This window comes from Mus caroli, chromosome 11 (assembly GCF_900094665.2).
Source record: "Mus caroli chromosome 11, CAROLI_EIJ_v1.1, whole genome shotgun sequence".
Lineage (NCBI taxonomy): Eukaryota > Metazoa > Chordata > Mammalia > Rodentia > Muridae > Mus > Mus caroli.
This window is the reverse complement of record NC_034580.1, coordinates 116,844,384-116,852,921: the sequence shown is the minus strand read 5'-3', so window position 1 is coordinate 116,852,921 and position 8,538 is coordinate 116,844,384. Positions and strand designations below refer to the sequence as shown.

At 53.0% G+C, this 8,538-nt stretch overlaps 1 protein-coding gene across 3 annotated transcripts in view; it reads right to left on the bottom strand.

Moving 5' to 3' along the window:
* Slc16a3 (solute carrier family 16 member 3) overlaps nucleotides 1-3,277 on the bottom strand; it is a 10,474-nt gene extending 7,197 nt beyond the window's left edge. The window contains exon 1 of one of the 3 annotated variants that reach the window (XM_021178293.1): nucleotides 3,182-3,277. The gene's annotated coding sequence lies outside the window, so the exon portion shown is untranslated. Of the gene's footprint in view, nucleotides 1-2,610; nucleotides 2,695-3,181 lie in introns of those variants that run through there. The other 2 variants (XM_021178291.2, XM_029483365.1) reach the window with 2 other exon arrangements.
* Nucleotides 3,278-8,538: the final 5,261 nt, after the last annotated feature.

Sequence of the window (8,538 nt, the reverse complement as noted above, 5' to 3'; positions counted from 1 at the left end):
AGAGACCACACACACACAAATGCTAAGAACCGTGGTAAAAAAAAAAAAAAAAAAAAAGGAAAGTGTAGCAATGGGCCTCTCCTCTGAGCCCACCCGTGTGCAAAGGTATACCATGGAAAAGTCCCTGCTGGGGGGGTGGGGGGTTCTGGAGAGGCCTCCGTGGGCAGCTGGAGGCCTCCAGTGCGTGCCTGGCTCCCCTGCGCTTTGTCCTGTCAGCTCACATCAACTTTGCAGGGATCCGTGGGATAGAAATACTGACCTTGTTTGCCAAAATAGACAGTTGCCCAGAGCCAACCACCACACCACCTCAGCCCTGCGATCCCCCTTCTTGTGAAGAACTTTGGCTGTCACAAAATGGGGCAGCCCTAGGGACCTGCTCCGGCTTACTGTGGGAGACCCTTCTATGCAAAGTTCCACCAAGGCCCTGCTGAGCATTGCACGGGCCACTCCTCCACAAGAGCATCTTACGGAGCCCTCGATTCTCATGCAGCCCTCCTCCCTAAAGCCAGAATCTAAGGTTAAAGCTAAAGGGAGTCTCGGAAGTCATAAGCGCCCTCCAACTCCCATCACTGTCTGGCATAGAGGAGATACAGGTTTGGAGATGGCCTAAGTATGAGTGGGGGTGGGGCTTGGATCAGAGAGCGGCAACTGACTGGAGGTAGTGGTCCAGCCGACCTGGGCGGGGTTCAGTGGGTCGGGTTAGGGAAGGAAGCTCCGCCCAAGCGGACTCGGGACGTGGGGGACGTGACCGCGCCAAGGGAGGAGCCGCTGCCGTATTGCCTGGAGTAGGCGGTCCTCTGTTTCTACCGTACTTGCAGCTCACGGCGCCACATACCCTGAGAGACCTAAGACTCACCCGCAGATTAGTTTGCAAGGCTAATCTGCCCTTCACGAAGGCGAGCGAGGGCGCGCGACTGAGCCTCTGGGATGCTGAGATGGGCTGCGGGTCTCTCAGCTAGTTCATTATCCATCTACCCCCTCATGGCCCATTCCACTGATGGGAACGGCCAGAAGCCTGCTCTTGTCGCTAGGGCGATCTCCATTCCTAACCTGCCCCTGAGCCAGTGCTCAGTGCCAGCTGGACCAAGGCCTGGTCCAGAGGTCTCCAATTGCTTAGCTTCACCATCCAGAAAGTCCCGCATGGGGCCCCAAGGTGCCGTCTGCTTCTGGCCCTCCCCAGCCCTCCCCTTTCTGACCAGTTCACTGCAGGATTAGAGTCCTGAAGTCCCGGAACACCGGCATACTGTGGGGTCCCACGCACTGGCGCACATTACTTCTTGATGGTTCTAAGACCTACTGTGCTTTCTCCTCGCTGCCCCTCGAAATTTAGGCATCCAAGCAGTGAGATCGTTTTTTACGGGGAGCAAGCCCTGCCCAAGGTCACTGGTGATGTGGCCAAGTCCATCTTGGAACCAAACCACTGGTTATTCAAAGTCCTTGCCAAGAAGGGGCCACATGTATCTCGGTAGTGTGTCCTCAGTGCCCCTTAAGGGGTAGACCCATCCTTTGCACACCATCCTAGCTGTGCACTAGTCACTGCTCGTCCTGAGTGAGTCCACACACTTTCAGGACTGTCCTCATTCCTCAACACGGACAGACCCAGCACCCACGAGACACCAGCCAACTTTGGGCCTGTACAATGATGCCAGGAGCCCTCGGGGATAACCTGCTCCCGACAGAAGAGCTTTGGGAAAGCTAATGAGCCTGTGTTATGGGGAGAACCTTGCCGTTTACGCTCAGACCAACCTGTTACCCTGAGAGGGTTCCTGTCGGCCTGGACCCTGCTGCCCACTCCTTGCTTGTCACCCAGATTCCAAGCACTATCAGCTGTCCAGAGTTAACAGTTTCTTGAGCTTGTCTGTAGACTGGACCAGCATCCAGGCAGGCGCCTACTCAACCCACTTTTCAGGTAAGAAAACAGACCGTGCCTGGTTTTCCTACCGGATGAGAATAGAGCAAACAGAGCCCATTCCGGAGGGAAACCCCACTTTCATGTGCCTAGTTTGGGCTAATAGTGGTGGCTGGGTAAGGGTTAATGAGTTTAAGATGGTAGTAAAGGTGGATGTAAAGAGATGAAAGAAAGAGACCCGAGGGCATTCCTCCCCCAACGTGGCACCATTCCGAAGCGCACGTGTCCCTCTCTCTCTCACTGGGCGGCCTGCTGACGCCCGCTGGAGATTCGGGGTTCCAAGGAGGCTGTAGCATTCCCACCAAATATAGCCCAGGTTCCCCGGCCGTCCGGCCACGCTCCAACCCTCTTGGGCCGAGCTATTTATACTCTGGACGTTTGGTCGCCCAGGGCAGCTGCCTCCTGGACGAAGCCCAGCCCCCGAGGGCTACCGGATGGATAGATAGGCTTCTACGAGGGCAGGGAAGCAGGATGCAAGCGCGCAACTGGCTGTTCATGGCCCTTTGGTGGAGCCGCAGTGGTGAGAAGGTTCTCCAAGTCAAGAGAGAATGGGGCTGGAGAACCAGGAGGAGAGAGGGTCAGGGGCCGGGAGCTCCAGGTCTGGATTCCCCCACCTGAAGATCGAAGGCCCCAAACCTTGGACGACTGGAGGGGGGGGATCCCTGGCTCGCTCCGCGCGCCAAGCATCCCGCCGCGCCTACCTGTTACCGCCAGCCGCTGTGTCTGCCTCTGTCCGCCTTGGCTGCCCGGCGCCGCGCCGGGGGCGACTTTAAGTGCTCTCATCCGTCGCGCGGCACGTCCCCCGCGCACGTCACCGCTGCCTGGCGCCGCCCCTGCCCTCCCCACCCGGACCCCGCGCCGCTGCCGGAGGGGGCGCCCTGGCCGCTGTTCCCCGACGGCGCGGACAATGCCATCTCCACTTAACAGGGACACCAGGCTGGCACTCGCTCTATAGGCGCTCGGGGCCCGGGCCACACCCAACGCAGACCTTCTCACTGTTCTCTTCCGCGCCCTTGGACCGTGACTACCCACCTCTGCTTCCCATTCTGCCCTCCATTTATCCCCTCCCAAGACTGTGGGCTCCTTCTATGATTCCGGCAAGAGAGTGGCAATGTCCTCGCTATCTCCGAGACTGGGACCTTTTGCCCTCCAGACCCTGGCCTTCTGGCCTGCGCCTTCTGCCGGGTGGCACACGCCCCCACCACACCTCATGCACACAGGGCTCCTGCCGCCTGCCTACTTCGGACTTTCGCCCCATCCAAACCACCATACCTTGCTCGTGCCTCAGCCTGGGCTATTGTGTGGCTGTGGCAGCTGTCTTCCCTGGTTGGGAAGACCCAGGCACCTTGGACTGACCGGGGATCTTGGGCAAGGCTGTCAACCTCCCTGAACTTCCGTTTTCCCCTGTGGTCGGGGCCCTGCAACAAAGCCAGATACAGGCACTGACACAGCCCTGCTCTGTCACCCCTCAACTCCTATAGAAGTGATTTTTACGGGGGATTTCTGCTCCACTCTAGCCTGTATAGCTCCCGGGCGGGGGGGAGGGGGGAAGGCACAAGAACCTGGTGTTTTTATTAACAAGCTGTAAGCTTAAACCGGGCAGGTTCTGAGATTGCTATAACATCCTAGCTATAAGCACCACGTTACTTGCCAACTGAGTCTTGCTGTGTTTGCTCTGCCCCATGAGTGTCCTCAGAGCAATTTTCTCTTGGCCACGTGCTCATGGTCCATCCTCCCAAACCATCCTGCCTCATGGCAGGCCTCTTCTTCCTTCCCCTGCCTTTTTCCTTTTCCTGGTCCCTACCGGACATACCCCTACTCATCTCAAGTTCCACCTTCCTCTCTTTCCTGCCCAGCCACAGGCTCTAGCCTTTTACTGTCCAATCAGAAGTTATTGGGGAGCATTCTTCACAGCACATTGGTCAATATGCTGCCCATGTCCAGACTGCAACCTGATCTTGGGGCACAGAACTCTTGGGGCTATCTGAATACACAGAGCACAAGAGCAATCAATCCTAACACTCCCAGCCCAGTGTGGGAGATGAGGACAGGACAGCAGCTTTGCATGCTGCTCCACAAATGCTGACTTCCCGGAAAGGAACAGGATTGGGAGAGAGTAGAGTCATTCTGAGCTGGGAGAGTTCTTTCCAGTCCTCTGAGGGGTGTGAGGGGTGCCGCATCAACCCCATGCCACACAATGGAAATGACCAATGACCGGGCAGTTTGGGTGAGGAGGTGAGGAGGCATCTCAGAGTATGGCCTTTGGTGGACAGGGCCCAAGACACTTACCCTAGGGTACCCAGTCCATCTCACTTCTAATGTGGCTCCTAAATGACCCCAGGTCCTCTGAAGCTAGGAAATTTTGATAATAACTCAACATTAGACAAAGATCTTAACACAGCCAGAATGGGAAAGGGTGACCTCCGAGTCCAGAAGGTCACAGCTGCCCATTCTTTTGACCGTGGTAACAGTGGTGAGGAGGTTGGGCACCATGTGCCTTAGCTGTGGCTCCCATAGTCCACCATCCTGAGTCCTTACCTAGGAAGATGCCCAGCCTGGTAAGGCCAGATACTCTATCACGTGTTTACTCTCCAATGGCCCTCCATGAAGAGTCATTCAGACTCCACCTGTGCCTAGGGCCTGACTATTATTCAAAAGGTGCTTCAGAAATGACACGTGAGGACCCCATAGCCTACAAGTGGCACTGTGGGGGAGGGGCGGGTTTTTTTTTCCGATCCTTAGGGATGGAGACCTGTGACAGGTAGCTGACAAACTTCAGCCTCAGCCGCTGGGTATGTCACAGATACCCAGACCCCTTCCCACAGATGCTGGGGCATAGCCAGGTGTGCTGGCCACCCCTACCCTGCCTTCAGACCAAATAGCACAGTGCTCCCAACAGGGAAACAGAAGCCAAGCCAGTGCTTCCAGGGTCTCAGAGCCTCCTCCTGTTTCCCAAAGGTTAGAAGCAGCACCATCAATAACCATGTTTTTGCAGACTCGGCGACCTAGTTGCCCTAGAGGACCCAATAGTCCTTTTTCTGAGTTAGAAGCATTCAGGACCTAGAGGCAAAGAATAAATTCCGTAGAACAGCTGCTACAGCTCTGTGGCTCACCTAGCAATGATGTGGGAGCTCTCTTCAGACCTGGATCTAGTGTCCAGATGACCCACCATGGCCCTGTACCAGCCCAGGATGTCCCCTTCTAAAGGGAAGGTACTTGGGAAGATGTAGCTATCCCTGGTGAGGTGACAGTTACCTAGAAACTGCCCGGTGATCCAGTCAGATCTGGCCCCACCCTCTAAACTCCGCGTACCTCCAGGTAGCCTACTCTTCTCACCTCTTTCCACTCCAGTCTACAGTTTCAAGTCCCATCAGGCCCTGGAATGTGCTCCAAGGCAACTCAGTGGCCCAAACCCTGGGGGACATGGACTTTCCCAAGATCCCTGACCCTAGGAACCATGGGATGTGAAGGATCTATCACCAGTCTTAAGCAACCATTCAATCTTCCGGATGGCCTCCTGGCTCCTCCTCTGTCTCCAAAATGATCTTAGAAATAAGGAGAGAATTATCTGAAGGTGTCCTGTCAGCTACCCCAAGGTGGGTGGAAGGTCAAACCTCCTCTCCGGTCAGGAACAAGGAATGTTTCAGATTCTGTAGAGCCAAATGGACATCACATTGGCGGCCCATGGGGTTTCTTCAGGATCAAACTGATTACAGATCATCACTATGCCTGGACAAGCCTGCATGAACCACCCAGCACCAGTTGCTACCCCATGATGGACTGGGGCCAAGACAAGCTGGGTCAGGTAAAGAAAGCCAAGTCACTGGGACAAACATTCCGTCCCGAGCACAGCGCCCCCCCCCCGCCCCCCCAGGTCTGCAGCTGCCTGTCTCTTACTCCTGCTGCATGGGTGATCTCTGTCCAGAGGATCTAGGACACACTATTGAAATCTTTACTCCACACCAAGAACACTTTTCTCCAGGCGCCTGCAGGTATAGTGGGATACAGCCTTCCCTGGCCCACTCCTAAGGTTGCTAACACCTCCCAACATGCCATTTAGTTATGAATTAATTCATTCCTAGAGTCCATTTCTAAAGATCCACAAACCTCCCAAAAAGTCCTGTCTCTGAACAAGGCCACACTGAGTCACCAAGTTAGAGCATACAAACCACAATAGGATCTCAGATGACCCCATGACTCCAAGGCTCCACAGGGCCTGGAGGGTCAGTTTTAGCATAGCTGTCCACAGAAGATCTCGACAGCAAGAAGGGAGAAGGAATACCAGGAGCAGAGGAAACAGCTGGGTGTAGACCATTTGAGGCAGTCAAGTGTCTGTATGAGCAGGACATGCCCCACAACAATCCAGTAGAGAGCAAGATGCAGACTTGAGCAGGGTGGGGCTTTGTCTTCCTGTTAGGATTGCTTGTATACAAAGGGGTGTGGTAGCACACACAGCAATCCGAGAATCCAGGTGTTGAGTTTGGAGTACGAGGCAGTCTGGGCTAAACACACACACGCACATGCACATGTGCATATATATGAAGCCCCCATCTTGAAGGTAAAATTGGGATGGCTCACTAGGAAAATGCTTTCTGCACAAGCATTAATGTGGGAAATGTAGAAGATGAAATGTACTGTCTTCACTATGAAAGGGTCAAATGAGACCATGAAAATTTCATCTATAAAGAACTTAGTCAAGACAGAATCTGAAGAGATGGCTCAGTGGTTAAGAGCAGTTGTTGCTCTTGCAGAGGACCCAGGTTAGATTTCCAGCACCCATATGGTAGTTCACACCATCTGTAATTTCATCCAATCCCAGGGGATCCAATGCTGTCTTCTGACCTCCAAGAGCACCAGACATACCCATGAGCATATAATGCATGCAGGCAAAAGACTTATAGATATAAAATGATAATCTGAAAGTTTTTAATTTGTTTACTTTTATTTTATGTGCACTTGTGTTTTACTTACATGTTTGTCTGTGTGAGCTGCCATGTGGTTGTTGGGAATTGAACCTGGGTCCTCTGGAGGAGCCTTCGGTGCACTTAGTCACTGAGCAATCTCCCCAGCTCTTGGAGCTTGGGGTTGCATCCTATTCCTAGATGTTGCTCCTTGCTGACCAGGTATGCCATTTTAAATGCCATAATCCCTTAAAGAATGTGAGGCTGAGCTCTGACTAATCAGAGTGAGGGGCAAAGACCCCTTTTTTTGCATTAGGAATAAAACGCAGTGGGAACCCCTAGGGATGCAGATTGCTGGATTTGCATTGCTCTGCATCCCTGTGCAAAAGCGAAACTCTTTTTGCCTTTTTTTTGCTTTGCTGAGATTCTTTGGATTGTGTGGACATCTTGCGACCCATTTCTAGCATTAGAACCTGAGTCTGAATCCCAAGAACCGATGTAAAAAGCAAAGACTGTCGGTTTGTGTCTATAACCCCAGCAAGGTGGTGGTGGTAGTGGTGGACAGAGAAGGGTTGTGTACTTGCCACCTAATCCAGGCAAAACAGTGAGAGATCTTGTTCCAGAACGGAAAGCGGAGGCTGTGGGTAAAGGTGCTGTCTGCATCAACCTGACCACCTGAGCTTCAATCCTGGAACCCACATAACAAATCGGATGCAACGGTGGTGAGCACCTGTGATGCCAGCACTCTGGTGGTGACGTGGGAGGTAGAAGAATCATAACTGCCAAGAAGTCCGGGGCCGGCTGGCCTGAAGCACGTAGTACAACATCACAAACAAGAGGCACATTCCACCCCAACAAAGTGGAAGGTGAACTGACTCCCAGAAGTTGTCCCGGACCTCTACACCTTTGCCGTGACACCCTCTAACCCAAACTCCCTCTCACGCACAATAAATATTTTCTTAGAAGGTAAAGTGATTGAGGGAGACAGACATCCTAAAGTTAACCTTGACCCCTATAAGCATCTGAGTGGTCAGGCGCATCCATGTGGCATACACATATACAAAGCAAAAGTGAATGTGCACATAATGACCAGAAGGACACCCCGAGTGTGACCTATATAGTGTGGCTTCCCTTCTGCTTCCCCAGATTGCCCTTTCCCTGCAGGGCATACTGTTACCTGTGTTTCACCTTTAAAAATCAAAAATGAAGCTTTCATAAAGCAACAGTGGCATCCGGTGCCTGCAAGTGTTCTGTAACCAACAGCTTCTCAAAGTCCCATCACAGCGCCCTGCACCCCCTGGGGAATCACTCGGTACAAAGTAGCAACTATTTCTGTGCCTTCTGCCTTTTTCTCTGTGGACATTTTATGCACAAGGAAAGAGTATGTATGTCCAGGGACTGAACTTGTAGCTTCAGGCAAGTGCTCTGCGGTGGAGCTGAATACTTCCAGACATTTTTCTTCCTTTTCTTTTAAGACAGGTCTCACTAAGTTTCCTAGGCAGGCCTTGAACTCGCAATTCTCCTGCCTCAGCCTCCCAAAGCCACAGGGATTGCAGGCCTGGCTCAGAATGTGGCCTTATGTGACCAGTTAGGGTTAGGGTTAGGGTTAGGGTCTTCAGATTCACTAGTACTTCACTCGTTTTATACTGAGTAATATCCCATTATTCGGACAGACAGTATGTATTCTATGTATCTGTTCACCTGTTGATGGACATTTGGGCCATTACC